This window comes from Myotis yumanensis, unplaced genomic scaffold, assembly GCF_028538775.1.
Source record: "Myotis yumanensis isolate MYYU_CA2020_CCGP unplaced genomic scaffold, mMyoYum1.0.hap1 SCAF_1, whole genome shotgun sequence".
Lineage (NCBI taxonomy): Eukaryota > Metazoa > Chordata > Mammalia > Chiroptera > Vespertilionidae > Myotis > Myotis yumanensis.
The window spans coordinates 195,037,038-195,057,300 of NW_027223752.1; the positions used below are offsets into that span (position 1 = coordinate 195,037,038).

The 20,263-nt window shown below is 43.4% G+C and overlaps 1 protein-coding gene across 1 annotated transcript in view; it reads right to left on the reverse strand.

The window, feature by feature from the left end:
* NPFFR2 (neuropeptide FF receptor 2) overlaps nt 1-17,984 on the reverse strand; it is a 44,802-nt gene extending 26,818 nt beyond the window's left edge. Inside the window, 1 exon segment of the mRNA XM_070409903.1 lies at nt 17,865-17,984. The gene's annotated coding sequence lies outside the window, so the exon portion shown is untranslated.
* Between the last annotated feature and the right edge of the window lie 2,279 nt (nt 17,985-20,263).

Consider the following 20,263-nt stretch of genomic DNA (forward strand, 5'->3'; position numbering starts at 1 on the left):
GAAGCTGAAGCTTGTAAATTCATTTCATGGTGCTGGCCTTTTAAGAGGAGCAGCTGGGTCTCCAGCATCCTGTGTATCACTCAGCCCCAATCCACACTGGTTTTTACAACCCGTAGTTCTTACTGCCCATAGGGACTTCTTTTCTCAGCTCTGGGACGGTGGGCTGAGCATCTGGTGTGGGGCTGGGACCCCTTGCTCCTCCAGGTGTCTTCCACAGACACAATTTACTTCCCGATTAAAAATACAACGGGGTATCAGACCAGCCCCTTCTGTGCCTCCGCACCTCCTACCTGTCTCAGCATGCGTTCTTTACTTCTCTTGCTGTAATACTTACATTCAGCCAGTTCTGGATGATAGTTGTTCTGAATTTTAGTTGTAATTTTGATGTGGTTGTGGGAGGCAGCAAGTACAGGTGTTTACCTATGCCGCCATCTTGGTTCTCCTCCCACCACTCCTCTTTTAATCTTCACCAATTTACTTTTAAAAATGGTTAACTTTTTATTTAAATGTATCTTCCTTTAAATATTATGAAGTGGAATGTTCAGACTTTTGGAATATGCATTTTTTAGCGAATTGTTTATTTCCTTATTTTTATATTAAAGTCATCACTTTTTGGTTATTGGTAATGGTTCACAAGATATTTCTAATGAGGGATTTTATCCTTTGTTACATGTTTCATATATTATTTTCAGCTAGCAAATTCTAAATTAATTTTTACAGTGTCTTAAGGTTAAAAATATTCATGTGCTTATGTAGTAAACTGTATCCTATTACTTCTTTGTGTTTCCTCTAATAATATTTTCTGGACGCATGTTAAGTATTCACATATATTTTACACTATTTAAATGTATTATAAATAGCATTGTATTTTAATAGTTTTAAAATATCTCATTTATGTACTTATATCCCATTCCTCTAATTTGACAAGAGAATTGAACCATTTCTCTCAATATGAAGCTCTGAAAATGGAAATGTGTAGGAAGGTATTTTCCAAACTTCTCAATTCTGCCTACATGATTGACTATGATAACAGCTCTAAAATAAACTTTCTTGCCAGTAGTGTTCTAAGAACACTTAGGAAATTTCTGAAGTTTACACCACTTTCAATTTTCTGTCCTTTGATGTATTCAATTATAATGATCACCTGTGTTCATATAACATATTTTACTATATTTTTCAAAATAAAAATTATTAATAAGAAATCTACTTACCAAAACTCAACCTACTAATAACAGTATGCAAAGTGGAAAAAAAATACAAGCAAACCTTCCTATACTGCCTTAGTTTTAAGATAATTTGCTAAGTCCTTACATTAGAAAAATATGTTATTATCAGAGAGACTAAGAAGTAAAATTTTATTGGGTCACATATTAGCTACTTTAAATTTGTTATGTCACTTAATCATCACAGCAACTCTAAAATTCATGTATTATTATTTATATTTTATAAATGAAAACACTGAAAGTTAAAAAAAATTAAGTGATTTATATTTTGTCATACAAAAATTAAGCAACAGAATCAAAATTTGAATTGAAGTATGTCTGAAACAAAATCTACACGGTTTTATTTATTCTTGTTATTGACTCAACTTTGAGCTATTGACTGATCTTAGCCACTTGCAAGCAGTTTCCTCAATTGCAAAACTATGGAGACAAAATCTTATGTGTTTTTATTCTATTGTTTGTCTTGTAGTACTTCTGACATTTATATTTGGAACAAAAAACTATTTTGAGGCACAGAATGTTGAATGGTGAAAATACATTCTCTACCCAGAAGGATTATCAAATTTTAAATTAAATATCAAATTTATTTATCAAATATGAAATTAGAATTTAAGCATATATGACCTAAAATTATTTTCAGGAATTAAAATATTTCAATATTTCAAAAATGCAAATTAAAAAATTAGGTGTGTTCTAAGATCACTGTTTATTTTTGTATAGGCATGAGTCCATTTGCATGTTTGTGTGTGCATGTCTCATACAGACATAGCACACATATAGGAATAACGGCATAAAAATTATTCCAATAAACCTCATCCTATATAATAAAAGGCCAGTGACTATAATGGAACTGTATTAAAGGGCCGCGGTATTAGGAAGGTTGAGAACCACTGTTAGACCTGATGCTCAACGCAGTCAGTGCGCGGGGCTCCCACAGCCGGATCAGCCGCTCAGAGGGCAGGCCCACAGCCACTTGGCTGACTGGGATCAGTGGTGCTCCCACAGCGGGCTGATCCCCACAAGCCGGCCCCTACCAGTGCATGAATCAAAGCACTAAAAGCTGGTGGTTACTAAGCACCGTCCTTGTGGCAGGCGAAGGCTGTGTACTCTCCATGGAATCTCAGATAATCCCAGAACCTGCCTCACAGGGTTGATCTAAGGCAGCGGTTCTCAACCTGTGGGTCGCGACCCCTTTGGGGGTCGAACGACCCTTTCACAGGGGTCGCCTGAGACCATCGGAAAACACATATATAATTACATATTGTTTTTGTGATTAATCACTATGCTTTAATTATGTTCAATTTGCAACAATGAAATTGGGGGTCACCACAACATGAGGAACTGTATTAAAGGGTCGCGGCATTAGGAAGGTTGAGAACCACTGATCTAAGGGTTTCTGTTCATAGCTTTAAGCATGGAATGAGATCATCAGCTTTTAAGTAGTTGAGGGAAAACACACACTGCTCCTTTTTCATTCTCTTGATCCGCCTTCTTGCAAGAAAAGGAACAACTGGCTCCCAGCCCGGCCCTGAGCGCTGTGCGAGGAGCTCAAGGGCCCTCGGCTCCAAGTGAGTCTGCCTTCCAATGGCCTTTACACCTAAAGCTGCTGCCTTAGCATCTTACTCAACCCGTATCACTGACTGAGCCCCCACCGTGTCCTAGGCGATGCCTGGGTGCTCACAGAGCCGCAGGGAGCCAGCCGCCCTGTCCTACTGAGTGTGCATTCTGCCAGCAGAGGATGGGGGCGCAGGGAGGAAACAGCCTTGGACAGACGTGAGGTGCAGCCATTAGAGGGCAAGGGCACCATGAAAACCTGGGAATGAAGCCACAAAGGGGCTCTGCGAGGGAGGGGCAAAGGGAGGCTCACAGAGGGGAAGTGGACGGATGGAGGAGAGCCAGGCGGACACCTGGAGAAGGGCATCGGGCAGAGGGGACAGCCCATGGAGGGGCAGCAGGACGAGAAGAGGCCGAGTGTAAGGAGGTCGAGGCTGGGTCTGGGGGCATATCCTGCAGGGATCGAGGGCCCATGAGAACCTGGCCTCCCCTGAGTGCAGGGGGAGGCGCCGGGGCTGTAGGTGAGGACCCGCTGGGCTGACACAGTGGGGACACACTCTCTAGCTTTTGTGTCAGGAGCAGAATGAGGGGGGAGCCGAAGCAGGGAGACAGCAGGAGGCAAAAGCACACCACCCGCCCCCCCCCCCCCCCCCAGGGCGATGCGGAGATAGTGGAAACTGTGGTAGCCGAGGTGTCGGCTTTGGGGTGTGCTGGAGGGAAGCCAGAGCATGAGGAACGATGTGGGGGTGGGGAGGAGAGGTGGCCCCATGCTCGGCTCAGCCCCTGGGAAGGCAGGGTCTCCGGCAGCTGCTGGCAGGGGGCCTGGGTCAGATCTCGTCCTTTTTGAGGGTCTAATTGTAAAAACCAGACCTTAGTTTGAGCTCCACGCAAGGGACGTGGAATGTTCACGACCAGCCTCCCACCCTGATGTCCAGGAGGCGGGTCCTTCCCATCTGGCTGCCCTAATCCCTACATGCCCCCAACCCCCAAGCTCTCTTCAGTGATGACAAGTACTTATTAGAAACAAGCAAATGGTTTTATTTTTGGTACAAAAAAACCCCCAACAAAACAGAATGTATAGTATGATGGAAAGTACACATTGAAAACGAGGAAAATGAAGCCCCCTTGTGGACACAGAGATCAGCTGTGCCTGGAACCCGGGTCTTGCATGACACAAAAGGGCTCAGGGTCCAATGCAAAGGGCTTGCCCAGGTGGTCTGACTCCAATCCACGACTCCAGTTTCCAGGACAGAGAGGATCCTGCACCACAGAACAGAACCGCCCAGACCAGCCCCAAGTCCCGTGGCCTAAGGCAATGCTTGTGGTGCTTTCAGAGAAAGAAACGCTCCTGAGACGCTGGGATAGGGCAGTCAGCATCCAGATCGCTGCCTCTAACTCCCACCTGGAGTCTGTGGTGCTCCCAGCTCTGCCCTCCCTCCCTCTCCCACGTCCCCTCCCAGGTGAACTGCAGATGGCCCTTCCCATCCTTCACCCTCCAATGGCAGGTAGGGAGGATGGGGGGTTATGCTGGGAATCTGAGGACCTCAAGGAAGTGCCACTTGAAGAGCCAGAGACAGCATCTATCCACCTGCCCCCCTGGCTGAACCGATTAACACAGAGGCCTCATGAGTGTGTGTTTATAACTGGTCCCCCTCTCACCATGCCCCCCCCCCCCCCAACTCTGCCACTGCATAATTTGGCTGTTTTGGGCAAGTTGACCTCTGGAGTGTTAATTCTCTCTCCTTTAAAATGAGAACAAGAGCCCGGTGGACAGTGATTGAATGTTGACCTATGACTCAGGAGGTCAAAGTTTGACTCCCTGTCAGGGCACATGCCCGGGTTGTGGCCTCGATGCCCAATGTGAAGTGTGAAGGAGGCAGTAATCCATGATTCTCTCTCATCAATGGTGCTTCTATCTCTCCCTCTCTCTCCTCTCTGAAATCAATGGAAGATATCTACACTAATAAAGAGAAACATGGTAATTAGCATACAACCGCTACCCTTCCCATTGGCTAATCAGCATATCCTTATGCAAAATAACTGTCAGCCAAGATGGCGGCCAGCAGCCATGCACTGAAGGGAACAGGGAGGCTTGCTTGCTCCAGTGATGGCGAACTCCAATGTTCCCCGCCTGACTTGCCGGCCTCTCAGCTGCAACTCTAAGCAACTATGTTGCAAATATAGAAGCTAAAAAAAACCCTAGAAACCAGCTTTCAGTCAGCCGGGCTTCAGCCAGCCGGATGGCAACATTGATTCAAATACAGAAGGTAAAGGCCAGAAACCTGCTTTCAGCAGCGAGGCCTCAGAGCTAAAGCTGGCCCAGAATAGAAAAAAAAGAAAAGAAAAAAGGAGCAGTTGGGAGCTTCAGTCACCCGCCAGCCTGAAAACGGCCCTCAGCCCCTCAGCCAGACTAGCCAGGCACCCCAGTGGGGACCCCCACCCGGATCCAGGACACCCTTCAGGGCAAACCAGCCAGCCCCCACCCATGCACCAGGCCTCTATTCTATATAGTAAAAGGGTAATATGCCTCCCGGCACCGGGATCAGCGGAGCAGCGAGGCTCCCGGCACCAGGATCAGCGTGACAGGGGGCAGCGCCCAAACCCCCTGATCGCCCTGCTGCTCTGTGAGTGACAGGGGGAGGGGCCACAACCTCCCTATCTGCCCTGCTCTGTTCGTGACAGGGGAAGGAGCCCCAACCCCCTGATCAGCCCTATTCTGTGCCTGATAGGGGGGAGCTCCCCAACCCCCTCATCACCCTGTGACTCTGTGTTTGACAGGATGCAGCGCACCAACCCCCTGATCGGCCCTGCTCTGTGTGTGACAGGGTGTGGCGCCCCTACCCCCCCCACACGGGCCCTGCTCTGTGTGTGACAGGGTAGAGCCATAACCTCTCCATCGGCCCTGCCCTGAGTGTGACAGTGGCGGCGCCCCAACCCCCTGATCGGCCCTGCTCTGTGGGTGATAGAGGGTGGCGCCCCAACCCCCCTCCACGGGCCTTGCTCTGTGTGTGACAGGGTAGAGCCATAACCTCCCCATTGGCCTTGCCCTGAGTGTGTCAGGGTGCAGCGCCCCAACCCCCTGATCCACCCTGCTCTGTGTGTGACAGGGGGCGGTGCCCCAACTCCCCTATCGGCCCTACTCTGTGAGTGACAGGGGGGAGCTCCTCAACCCCCTGATCGACCCTGCTCTGTGTGTGACAGGGTACGGAGCCCCAACCCCCTAATCGGCCCTGTTCTGTGCGTGACAGGGGGTGGTGCCACAACCTCCCCATCGACCCTGCCTTGAGTGTGACAGGGGGCGGTGCCCCAACCCCCCAATTGGCCCTACCCTGAGCGTGACTGAGGGTGGCATCACAACCTCCCAATCCCCCCTGCTCTGTGCATGACAGGGGGCGGTGCCCCAACTCCCCAATTGGCCCTGCTCTGAGCCTGACCAGGGGCTGCACCTAGGGATTGGGCGTGCCCTCTGCCACCCGGGAGCAGGCCTAAGCCAGCAGGTCGTTATCTCCCGAGGGGTCCCAGACTGCAAGAGGGCACATGATGGGCTGAGGGACCCCCCCCCGAGTGCACAAATTTTTGTGCACAGGGCCTCTAGTCCTATATAATAAAAGCCTAATATGCAAACTGTTTCCTTGACTGAGAGTTCAACCACTCACTATGACGTGCAATGACCACTAGGGGGTGGTGCAGAACATGGCAGTCGTTGGTGTTGAGGCACTGGCATCAGGCAGCAGTGGAGGTGCTCGTTGCCTAAGTGGGCTTCTGGGTGAGCAAGGCAGCATCTGCCAGGACTGCAGGGGCTGGTCAGGCTCACCATGGGTTCCGTGTAGGAGTCAGTCTACTGGGGCCAGGTGGGAGAGAGCATGATGCCTTCCCAGCTTCTGTGCAGCGCCGCTGGGCGACCCAGAGGCCCATGCTGCAGTCTGGTCCGCTGCATCCAGCTGTACTTACTGCATCTCCACGTGGGGACTCAGGTGCCGTGACTCAGGCAGAGGAGGGTATGTGGGGGCCCAGGGCCCCAGGGGCCCAGGTGCTGCCCGGGGCCCAGAGGTCTGCTGGGACCTGCCCTTCCATGCCAGATGCTCACGCTTCGATCGCCAGCCAGGCCTAGGGACCGCACCCATGCACGATTCCGTGCACTGGGCCAATAGTTAAAGTAATAAAATGTCGAGTCTTTAAAAAATGGAATGATCCTATTGCTGTTTTCTAAAAGATAAAGTAATGACAAGGCAAACTACTGTATATTTCTTGTTAAATTAATTTTTAACAGATGTATCGTGCTGCTGTCAATAGTTATTAATACAATATTTATAAACAATTTATCAGAAGGTGAATGGAATAAGAACCCAGCAGTGATTATTGTGCATGTCATTATCATGATATGCTTTCTTGCCTGGAGAGAACTTTTTATACTTATAGCTTAATGATACATGAAGAACACATTTTGGAGTGTAGTGATAAGAATGAAAATCGAAGAATTGTACAAGTTAACTTTTTTAAGTTGCCTGTGCAAATTGACTTAATACTTACACTTGGCAACTGGGCTGGAGATAATACCAGTACATCATGCTTATTAGTACAGGAAGGCATTTCTGAGCTTCCTGCAGCTAGACAGAGTAATAAGATGAGTTTTGGCCATATGAATGTGACAAGAAGTGACAAACCATGGTCTTCCAAACCATGTCCCGAAAAGTATTTTTGTGATATTCCATGCTTTCTCTCTCTCTCTTTCATCCATTTGTGTAGGCAAGGATTCAGTGGGCTGAAACACATGATGAACGAAGCTCAGATCCTTGGGTCATGGCTTGAAGAGGAGTCACCTAGTGAAGTTGCCAGACCCAGCTCAGACTTGGATGAATGAGAAATAAAATCCTACTGTGGTAAGCCACTGAAATTTGAAGATTTACTTGTTACCAGAGCATATCCTACCTACTCTTCCTGAACTAATAAAGCACCACCATGGTTTACCACCTTATCTCTTTTTCATATATTTAGCTTTTAGACAGGTGAGTCTTATTTCTTGCTCATCCTTATATGACCTTCAGCATATAACATATTATTTGTTTAAATTAATCCCATAGAATTCACAGAACATCATGTAATTTCAGGAATTGTTAAAAAGAATATTCATCTATTCAATACACATTCATTGAGCTTCTGTATGTTAGTTAACATAAATCACTCTATTTGTCATCAGGAAATTTACAGAATAAAAAAAAAAGATACTTTATGTAAACAAATATATACAACATGGGTCCTAGAGAGAAAGCCAAGGTGTGGATAATGGAAGAAACTGTCAACTCTACCTGAAAGCTCAGAAACTGCTTCCAAGAAGACAGGCAGTTTGAGCCTAATCTTAAGGAGTCCATTAAGTGACATCACAGACCAGGAAGTGAAAGATTTGAAAAAACGTTCTCACTTGAGGAGTGTATATTATTCCCAGTCCTCTAAAGCTAAAAGTTCAAAACATACCTCTCCAGAGTATTTGGGTCTTTTCCAAATACAAGCTTTATCACCTTATGCTCAGATATGCTTTATAGATGTGATTTTTCTTCTAGATGTGACAGTGCTCTTTAAATGTAAAATGTCACAGAGAAATTTCAGTTCAGGATCAAAATGAAGAATAGCTTCCAACAGTTAAAAAGGCTACACTGAAGCCTTTATTATAAAGTCTATGTTTTACTAGAAGAATGAGGAAGTTAACTGAAGATGACAGAGTCACTATAGAAGTGAAAAGCGCCATCTGAGAAGCTTAGAGTGAAGGAAGAGAGAGGAAACTATAAAAACACTGATATATTTATAAAGGCACAGAAAGTTGGAAAAATTTCATGTAGAGACCAACAACATCACATAGATTTTAATATATTATATATTAACATAGATTTTAATATATTACAGCCATAAAAACAATACTTAATAATCCAAGTATTGACACTGACTTATTAAATTTAAATATAAGCTTGCTCTATTTAAGATAAAATATTTATGGAATAAATATTATAAATATTATGAAGTAAATAAGTAACCCTTTTATAAAATACTAGAGGCCGGGTACACAAAAATTTGTGCACTCGGGGGGGGGGGGTCCCCCAGCCCGGCCTGTGCCCTCTCGCAGTCTGGGACCCCTCAGGAGATAACGACCTGCTGGCTTAGGCCTGCTCCTGGGTGGCAAAGGGCAGGCCCAATTCCTAGGTGCAGCCCCTGGTCAGGCTCAGAGCAGGGCCGATTGGGGAGTTGGGGCGCCGCCTCGTCATGCACAGAGCAGGGCGGATCGGGAGGTTGCAATGCCACCCTCAGTCACGCTCAGGGTAGGGCCGATTGGGGGTTTGGGGCACCGCCCCCTGTCACACTCAAGGCAGGGTCGATGGGGAGGTTGCGGCGCCACCCCCTGTCACGCACAGAGCAGGGCCCATCAGGGGGTTGGGCGCTGCCCCCTGTCACTCACAGAGCAGGGCCCATCAGGGGGGTTGGGGCTCCGTACCCTGTCACATACAGAGCAGGGCCCATCAGGGGGTTGGGGCGCTGCACCCTGTCACACTCAGGGCAGGGCCAATGGGGAGGTTATGGCTCTACCCTGTCACACACAGAGCAAGGCCCATGGAGGGGGGTTGGGGCGCCACCCTCTATCACCCACAGAGCAGGGCCCATCAGGGGGTTGGGGCGCCGCCACTGTCACACTCAGGGCAGGGCCGATGGAGAGCTTATGGCTCTACCCTGTCACACACAGAGCAGGGCTGGTGGGGGGGTGGGGGGGTTGGGGCGCCGCACCCTGTCACACACAGAGCAGGGCCGATCAGGGGGTTGGTGTGCCGCACCCTGTCAAACACAGAGCCGCAGGGCAATCAGGGGATTGGGGAGCTCCCCCCTATCAGGCACAGAGCAGGGATGATCAGGGGGTTGGGGTGCCTTCCCCTGTCATGAACAGACCAGAGCAGATAGAGAGGTTGTGGCCTCGCCCCCTGTCACACACAGAGCCGCAGGGCGATCAGGGGATTGGGGAGTGCCCGCCTATCAGGCACAGAGCAGGGCTGATCAGGGGGTTGGGGCGCCTTCCCCTGTCATGAACAGAGCAGGGCGGATAGAGAGGTTGTGGCCCCGCCCCCTGTCACACACAGAGCTGCAGGGCTATCAGGGGATTGGGGAGCTCCCCCCTATCAGGCACAGAGCAGGGCTGATCAGGGGGTTTGGGCGCTGCCCCCTGTCACGCTGATCCCGGTGCCGGGAGCCTCGCTGCTCCGCTGATCCCGGTGCCGGGAGGCATATTACCCTTTTGCTATATAGGATAGAGTTCTGGTGCATGGGTAGGGGCTGGCTGGTTTGCCCTGAAGGGTGTCCTGGATCAGGGTGGGGGTCCCCATTGGGGTGCCTAGCCAGTCTGGGTGAGGGGCTGAGGGCTGTTTTCTGGCTGGCGGGTGACTGAAGCTCCCAACCGCTTCTTGTTTTCTTTTTTCTTTTTTATTCTGGGCCAGCTTTAACTCTGAGGCCTCGCTGCTGAAAACATCGATACAATATTGCGGTCGGGTTGGCTGAAGCCGGCTGAATGAAAGCCGGTTTCTGGGGTTTTGTTTAGCTTCTTATTTGCAACATAGTACATAGTTGCTTAGAGTTGCAGCTGAGAGGCCGGCAGCGGCAGGCGGGGAACATTGGAGTTCGCTGTCACTGGAGCAAGCAAGCCTCCCTGCTCGCTTCAGTGCATGGCTGCCAGCTGCATCTTGGCTGACAGTTAATTTGCATAAGGATATACTGATTAGCCAATGGGAAGGGTAGCGGTCGTAAGCTAATTACCATGTTTCTCTTTTATTAGTGTAGATTAATACTGTTTAGGGAAAATTTCAATTATCTGGAAAACTGATATGAAGGTTATCTAATCTCCTATGATACCAGATAAAAGAGAGAATATGTTATTACTATTAACAGTATTATTTTTATGTTCTAAGTTTCTTTATGTAACAGCTTAAATATTTAAAAAATGTTTAAATATGTTTTTAATTGATTTTAGAAAGAAGAAGGGAGAGGGAGGGAGGGAGGAAGGGAGGAAGGGAGGGAGGGAGGGAGGGAGGAAGGGAGGGAGGGAGGGAAGGCAAGGAGTAGGAAAGGAGAGAGGCTTGGAGGGAGTGAGTGAGGGAGGGAGGGAGGAAGGGAGGAAGGGAGAGAGAGAGAGAGAGAGAGAGAGAGAGAGAGAGAGAGAGAGACATCAATGTGAGAGAGAAACATGGGTCAGCTGCTTCCTGTATGCTCCCTACTGGGGATCCATCCAGCCTAAAACTGGGCTCTATGCAGTGACCTGGAATTGAAACAGTGACCTATTGTGCATGGGACATTGCTCAACCAACTGAACCACACAGGCCAGGGCCAGTTTAAATATTTTAACAGTGTGAGTTATTATGGTAAAAAGCCACTTGCATTATATAAAATATATTTGTTCATGACAGGAATACACAAGTGAGTGAACACAAATCTGTAATGTGTGCTAAATTAGTTCTTGCAGAAATGAGTAAATTTTATTCACCCAGAGATGAGTAAATTTCACTAAAAGCATACATTTCTATAGAAAAGAGACTTAGTTGACATTTATGTAGCTCTCTTTAAACAATATTAAAAGTATATGTCTAAGAACTTTAATTGTGGTTAAGTGTTCTGAAAACTATATATGAATTCATTAATATGCAGTTCTCAAACCTGTACATTAATTCAACAATATTTATTGTCTACTATTTACTAAACACTATGTTTGATGATGAATGTACATTATAAATAGCATATGTATTATTGTTACCCTAACAGAACATAAAGGATTGTACACTCTGTGTATGTTAATACAAAAGCAGTGGGAACATTCAGTTTTCAGCTTTAGGTTGCAAACAGACAAATACATATCTTATGACCTATTCTACAGCCAAAGCATATGCATACACAAACCTACAAATACTTTTTCTGAAAATTACCAATATTTAGTTGGCACCTTTCATTTTATCAGGTACTTACCATCTAATATTTTATTAATGTCTCAATTATTTCTTTAGATTACAGAGAATTAATGAAGTAGTTAAGATGTAATGCTAAATCACCTACAGTACAACAGTATTTGAAAAATATCCTATATTTGCATAAATATCAAGTTGGAACTCTTGCTTCTATCCAAGACAGAATAATAGAGACGAAATTTACTCTCCCACCTGACACAACCAAATAATGGACAAAATAGATAAAAACAGTAGTTTGAAATACACTGGACATCAGGCAATAAGGACAGTCATTACTGAGAATGGGTTAAAAATGAGGTGAGCCCTATAATTACCTGCCCCCGCTTACTGTTGTGAGAGTTTTACAGTTCCAGAGCAGAGAATGGCAACCCAGGGAGAAGAACCATGTGGACTCTCTGAATTAAAGAGATTGAGTTGAGCCCTGGTGGTATGGCTCAGTTGGTTGAGAGTTGTCCCATGCACCCAGAGGTCACAGGTTCGATTCCCTGTCAGGGCACATGTCCAGGTTGCAGCTCAGTCCCCAGTTGGGGGCATGAAGGTGGTAGCTGATCCATATTTCTCTTTCTTCCACATTTCTCTCTCCTTCTCCCTTCTTCTCTCTCTAAAATCAATAAAAACATTAGAAAAAACACACAAAACAAAACAAGAGATGAGCTGGAAATCCAGTGAAACCAATGTGGCTAGAATTCTCAGGACATACTACTGGAAGAATTCTCTTTCCTTCCCTTTTCCAAAGGATAAGAATTTCCTGGAGGATAGGGTCTAGAATAGCATTTCTTCCCACCAACCAGACTAGAAAAATGCCAATAAAGTTTAGCAATGCCTTCAATTTCACCTCCATTTCTTATTATTCTAAAATTTAAGAATAATTTTAAATTCAATACATTTTATTTTAAAATGTATACCATGAAGTATTTTTTGTCTGTCTCTCTATGGAAATATCTGTCTTTCTTTCCATATCTGTTCATGCGATATACATAGTTGTGTATGTGTGTTTGTAAATGTTTAAAAACTGGCTTTCAAAACAACAACCAAAATACAACAAAAGCCCTGGAATGAAGCCTCTATCTATGATGTAAATATTGCCACCATGGCTGATTTCAATCTACCCATGTTATGTCTCTGAACGCAGAATTGGGAAGCAATGCCACAGTTAGTTCTCTTGAACCAATACAAGCCAAACCCAGCACACCACAGGATATATACGAATATGTGTGTGCGCGTGTGTGTGTGTGTGTGTGTGTGTATGTGTATATATATATTATATCTGCCCAGTATAGAGAGTGATTGCTTCTCAGTATTGGAATTTTGAAGTTACTTTCTTCTTACTACCCGTCTGAAAGTTAATTTTACAGTTAACATAGTTTCATTCATTTGTTTTTCATTATTCATTCATTAAAGAGAAAGAAAGGAAAAACCTCTAGAACAATAAAGACATAAAAATACAATATTTAACCATTATAATAGTTGTATAAAAGAAAGTACACAAATAAATGGGCAAATGACCTCTTCAGATATGTAATAGTATGTACAAACACACATTAAATAGCCTTAAACTTCATCATCCCTTCAAAAAATAGATATTGCCATTAATATCTTAGAGACACTGAAATAAGAAAATAAAAATAGGATGTTGTTGAAATAAAGAGTTACATGCAATGTAGTTTGCAAATGAGGCGGGCAGTCCAAGAAATCCACATGCTAACTACTTCACAGACGGACTTATAAACAAACAAGAAAGCCAACAAACAAACAAACAAATAGTGTGCTTTACTTTTACCTATATTTCTAAGATAAGCCTTTGTGTTAATGTCCACTTTAAATGGCTAGAGCCCTGACCATGGACTGTGGTAAATCCAGTTCTCTCTCTTGGTCTTTGAGAGATGTTAAAAACAAGACAACAACTCCAAAATGTGTTGCTTACGCTAAGCCCTGCATCACCGAACTGAGACTTAATTTGATTTCAGTTTCGGCTCTCCGAGAAATGGAATCTTAAACCAGTTAATTGAGAATTGTCTGATCAACACTAATTAGGTAATCAGTCTTATAGACTCCTGCCATCCCCTGAAGGAAAATCACTTTGCCATAAGCAATCCACTTTTTCCCTAGTACAACTTCCTTGTTCCTGGCTCCCTTCTGCCTAGAAAGGTCTCTTACCTTGGATAGCCCCTTGGAACTCCTTTTGATCTGCTAGACTGCTATGATTGGCTGTTGAATAAAGCCAATGAAATATTTAAAACGTATTCTGCTGAATTTTGTTTATTATCAGGGGTAAAATGATGATATGGGGCATCAAGTTCCTTCTTGCCCGGGATTCTGGCTCTCACTAAATACTCTATTCCGTTCCCTTCTTGGATCCTCCATTTTCATTTTTCAAAGTCTCCTTCTGTGAGGCTATTTGATTGGGGATGATGTTTTAGGACTTGCAGCAGAGCCAGGAAGGGAAACAGCCTTAACTGAACTTTAGACATTGTTTTGCTATGCCTACCATGAAGAGATGTTTTCCTCAAGGGAAATTCCTTTTTTTTTTTTTTTTAACCTCAACTGGTGGGAAATGCTCTTACACTCCCATTCAGTTCCTTCAATTTTCTCTCTCCCACCAATCCTAACCATCCACTCCCAGAAGGCAAACAAACTGCCTTTTATCCTCAGCCGCCAGAACATTCTCAAATTTTTGTTAATTTATTATTCAGAAATTTAGCTTATTTTCTCTGAATCTTCTTCAAAAAGGGGCCTTCGCTTGTCACAACTGAAGAAAAGGTTATGTAAACAAGAGAATCATTTACTAATGCTATAAAGTCTAGCCACTCAAATAATCAGCAAAATTTCATTTGGGACAACTTCTCCTAGATTATATTTTTTAGCATAGTCTGTCTGCCACTGCAATAATCTCTGTAAGTGGAAGGCAGTGTACATCATATTATCTGTCTTCCTAGGGGAAATAGCAGTGGTTATGGAAATTTCTTTTGGTATGCTTTTTTGGTTTGTTTTCTTCTCAGAGCATTAGCAACAGAGGCAAACAACAAAGCTTTTAGCAAAGCAATTCACAGAATTTCTGCTGAGTCTTCAAACATATTGCTGGCAATGCTGCTGTGTGGACCATAACTCAAATTTTTCAGTGCTCAGATATGAGTGTTAAGGATTGAACTTGTGAAGTTGCTATATACCTTCAGGGCACAATCTCCACATCTAAATACGTTCATCACTGAAATAGCACGAAATATTGATTCAACTCTGGTAGGTTTTTCTGATGGAGTCTAACACTCCTCTAATGCGAAAAATTTCAAAGCATTGTTTCCTTTTGTCTCCAAGTTATTCTAAGAATGTTTATAAGGAAATTACAGACTTGTAAAAAATACTAATTAAGTATCCATGTCAAAATTTGTCAACAGTTTAGTCATCTTAAAGATACATATATAAAAAAATAAAATAAAAGATATATTTTTGACAGGGATGTAAAGTACAGTATAGGGAATATAGTCAACAATCCTATCTAATAAAAGGGTAATATGCAAATTAACCATCACTCTGTCACAAGGATGGCGGCACCCAATCCCCTCAGCCCTGCTGGGGTCCCCAGTCCTGTCAGCCTTAGGTGGATCCAGCCACGCCACTCGTCCACTGCTAAACAGACAGAGAGCGAATAGAAGGGTGTGGCGGCTTCGTTCCTGCAGCGGTGGAGGTGAAGCCCCAGGCCAGGCAGAGAGAGGACAATGGGGTGTGGCGGCTTTGTTGCCACGGCGGCGGCAGCAGCAAAGCAACCAGGCCCTGCAGAGAGCAGAGAACCACGGGGAGTGGGCCTAAGCCATCAGTAGAACATTCCCTGATGGCTCCTGGATTGGAGAGGGTGCAGGTTGGGCTGAGGGACCCCTCACCCCATGCACAAATTTCATGTGCTGGGCACTAGTGTTATAATAGCTATATATGGTGCCAGGTGGGTACTAGACTTCTTGGTGGGGATCACTTCATAAGTTATATAAATGTCTAACCACTGTACTGTATACCTGAAAGTAATATAATATTGACTATCAAATGTAATTAAAAAATAGAAATAAATTAGAAAATAAAAGATACATTTTTGTGTTCCCACAGGATGCATAACTCTTTCTTAAGCCCTATATCATCTTATACTGTTTATATTCAACTGAATATCTACCAACAATCATGTATTAAATATTATTAATAAATTAATATTTATTCTGTATTAGCAACAAACTGTTACTACTCTTCTAAAACATATTTCTTTAAGAGAATCCACTTTTGAAGAATATCATACAATATGAATAATGCTATTTTAAAGTATTCTCAATACTAAAATAACTAACACAATTCATCTGTTGGCATTTTTTCACGTTCAAATAAATAGACATGAAGTTATTTTCTTATAATCAGTCAGAAACTTAGGGAAAATATGTAGATTATTTCTCTGTACCTGCACTTCCAGAATGTCCATAAGACAATTTTTCATTGTCATTTTATCAACTCACATGCTAAGAAGCCTAAATAGCACATTATAGTGATAAGAACAGCTTAGAATAATGCAGCCTACCACCGTTAGACAGAAATACAGAGTTGTTCATGTTTTGGACCTTTGGAGCACACTCAGTAAGAGTTCAGTCAGGAAGGAAACCCAGTGAGACATGTTTTCTGTTATAGGAACCGTACTTTACACCAGAGGTCAACGAACTCTTCCTGCAAGGAGCAAGATAAATATTTTTGACTTGTGGGCCCAGGGTCTCTATCACAACCACTCAAATCTGCTGTATAGCACAGAACAGCCAAAGACAATACACAAACAAAGAGCTAGAGCAGTGGTTCTCAACCTTCCTAATGTCGCGACCCTTTAATACAGTTCCTCATGTTGTGGTGACCCCCAATTTCATTGTTACAAACTGAACATAATTAAAGCATAGTGATTAATCACAAAAACAATATGTAATTATATATGTGTTTTCCAATGGTCTTAGGCGACCCCTGTGAAAGGGTCGTTTGACCCTCACAGGGGCCGCGACCCACAGATTGAGAACCACTGCTGTAGAGATTGTATAAAGGGACTGGAGGCAGGTCTATGGGGAGCTGATGTCTCCGTGCGGCTGCCACCTCTGTTGGTCCTCAGGGCCAGCAGTTGGGAGGAGCGTGATGTGGAGCAGAAAGAAGTGAGGAAAACTGAGCACCTCCTTATCTGTTTGTCACTGCCTCTTACCCTTAAGTCCTTGCAAGAGTAATGGCTACTGCGTCCCTTTAGCCTCCACAGTTTGAAGAGATGTCCTCTCTTATCCAACCATACAGGTTAAGGATATGCTAGAAAACAATTTAACAACTTTGATACTACGTCAAATTGCTATGTTCTATCTTTGGACCACAGATGAAAGTGAGGCAGGAAGAGTCTCATTTTAGCATAATGTAACTGCAGGAAAAGAAATCTTCCCTGATTTCTCAGTGCCCTGGTCCCTGAAATATACAAATGGATACAATATAAATACCGAGAATGTTTGTTTTTACTCCCGCTAGAAACATTTAGATTAGATCGGTACTCCTTAGCTTCCCTGATGATGAAGTAAGTCGCTCTCATACAAAAGGCTAATAAACTTTCTAGTAATCGCCCCAAGAGCCCAACGGTTATATCCTGCGATAGGCATTAGGTTCACTCCGAAAGTGAGACTATCCGGGAGATTTACAGGAAGGCTTTAGTGTTATCTTCCTAGGTGTTTCGATTTCAAAAGCGATAAATCCCAGGCCCTTGGAGACATCGCTAGCTTGCAAAAGCTAGACATGCTGAACTCATTTGGCTTCTGAAGGATTGATTATAAATCAAAGAGCTAGAGTACCATTCATCCCTTTGCCTCTCCAGGAGACTTTCTCAGGAAAAGAGAGAGGGAATTGGCTTCTTTTCTCTTTATAAACACACAAAGAATTATTATTTTTTGTCTCCTTTACCTCTCAAATTATATGTCAATTGTGAAGGGCATTTCTTCATGTGGCTACTATCCTGCCAACCTTGCAGGGTTGCTGGGCATAGGGGGCCTATGCTGCAATGTTAATTTGGCCATTGTCTTTCTGTGAATATAAATGAAGCTCTTTTCCCTAATCCCAGCCACCTCACCTCCTGTGTTTGAAGCATCTTTCCTTCTTTCTTTTCTTTTTTCTCTTCTTTTCTTTTCTTTTCTTTTCTTTTCTTTTCTTTTCTTTCTTTTCTTTCTTTCTTTCATTCTTTCTTTCTTTCTTTTTTCTTTCTTTCTTTCTTTCTTTCTTTCTTTCTTTCTTTCTTTCTTTCTTTCTTTCTTTCTTTCTTTCTTTCTTTCTTTTCCTTCCTTCCTTCCTTCCTTCCTTCCTTCCTTCCTTTCTTTCTTTCTTTCTTTCTTTCTTTCTTTCTTTCTTTCATCATCTCTCTATCTAGAAACATATATTTGCACAATGGGATAACATCGTAGATCATTTACATTTTCTGATATCACAGTAATACATTGTTTCATCAAACATAAAATATCATAAATTATAAAGATGCAGCTTTATTTTATATACTGCCAACAAAAAAGTGTGACAATTAAACACTCAATACTTTTTTCACTGGTGATTTTATTTGGAACTTATTAATAGGGTGCTCGTAGATTTTAACAGAGAAATGACAACAGAATGAATAGCTAAGGCTGTTTATCCAGTGTAACCAATGACAACTATATCATGACTATAACTTTTCTGACAGTGTTGTTAGGCACCACTAATTCTAAGACATGTCCTCATTTATGGCTATTCTAATAATTTATGGTTATTCTTAGAATGGCTAAACTACAGTATGAATAAAATAAAGTCATCAGCTGAGAGTGAAGCAGGGGGTGAAGAGTTTACTAGAAATCCAAAGAGGGAAAATAAGTTACACAATTTTATATGCAAAAGAGAAAAATAGAGCTTATAAGAGAAATGCAGAAAGAAAGGCAGGGATTGAGGCCACCTCTGCATTCTAGGTTTAATGAGACTGAAAGAGGAATCAGGTATGTAGTTGTGTGATTTTTCTCCAGCACAATCGGACTATTCCAAATAGGCATAGATTATAAAGACATTTAGATTTTGTTTTTGCTTTTTAAAAATATATTTTTATTGATTTTGTTTAGAGAGAAAAGGAGAGGGATAAATAGAAATATTGATGAGAGAGAAATATCGATCACTGCCTCCTGCATGCCCCCTACTGGGGATCGAGCCCACAACCCAGATATGTGCCCTGACTGGGAATTGAACCAGCAACCTTTTGGTGCATGGGTCGATGCTCAACCACTGAAGCATACTGACTGGGCTAAAGATGTTTGGTTTTAACTCTATTCAGAATTTTTCCTAAGATAATAAATTGGAAGAAAACTTCTGCCTCTGGGAAGACAGAGTAGACATTTTCCCCCTATTATTCCGCTAAGTACAACTGAAACCCCTGGACATTACATAAAACAAATATAAGAAAATTCTGAATAGTGCAGAGAAGGCAGACCGGATAGGGATATTGGGACTCAAGGAACAACAAAGTAGAGAGGTCCTTTGGTTTTCCTTTTGCTTCATATATTTCAGACTTGAAGCCAAAGATATAGGCAACCTGGAAATGTCAAGGGGTGTTCAAATCTGCTCACTCTAGCCAAAGAACCAGAAATGGGGAAGAACAGTAAGGCAGCAGACTTTTAAACAATAACCACCAAATCCAAACAAACACTTTACAAAATCTGGCCCATCTATACCCATGCCAGGAAAGGCCAAGAGAGTAGACTAAACTTCCACTCTCATGATTCTCTAGCAAGGTATTGAGGGCTCCTCACCATGATAGTGTCAGAGAAAACCAAGTGGAGCTTGGACTGTCACCACTGCCAGGCAGTAACAAGCCCTCTTCCCTCCCCTGGGAGTGATGGCCACTGAGAAACAGTACTGAGGCAAAGCTAGGCCTCACAGTCAGGGGAGCATCAATAGAGGTCTATTGGGGGCCAGGACTCCCACCCCTACACAGAAATAACCATCACCCATTCAGCCCTGGATATAAACAGAAACCTGGACTCTATGTCTACCTGGAAGTACAGGGTGAATTGGTTAAAAAACTGTGGTACATCTATATCATGGAATACTACTTAACAGCAAAAGAAATGAATTATTGATATATACAAAAAAATGGATAAATCTTCAGGGTATTATACTAAATTTAAAAAGCCAGTCCCAACAGATTGTATACTGTATGTTTCTATTTTTATAACATTGTTGAAATAGAAGAACAGATTAGTGGTTTCCAGAGGTGGGGAGTTCCGATTGAGAGGGAAGTGGATATGGTTATAAAAGTGCAACATGAGAGATTCTTTGGATGGAAATGTTCTGTATCTTGACTCAATGTCAATAGCCTGGTCATAATATTGTACTACATAATCTTGCAGGATGTTACAAGAGAAGTTATGTGGAGAGTATAAAGGATCTCTTTGTGGACAGTTCTCAAAACTGTATGTGGATTTTAAATTATGTAAAATTTTAAAAAATGGGAGAGAT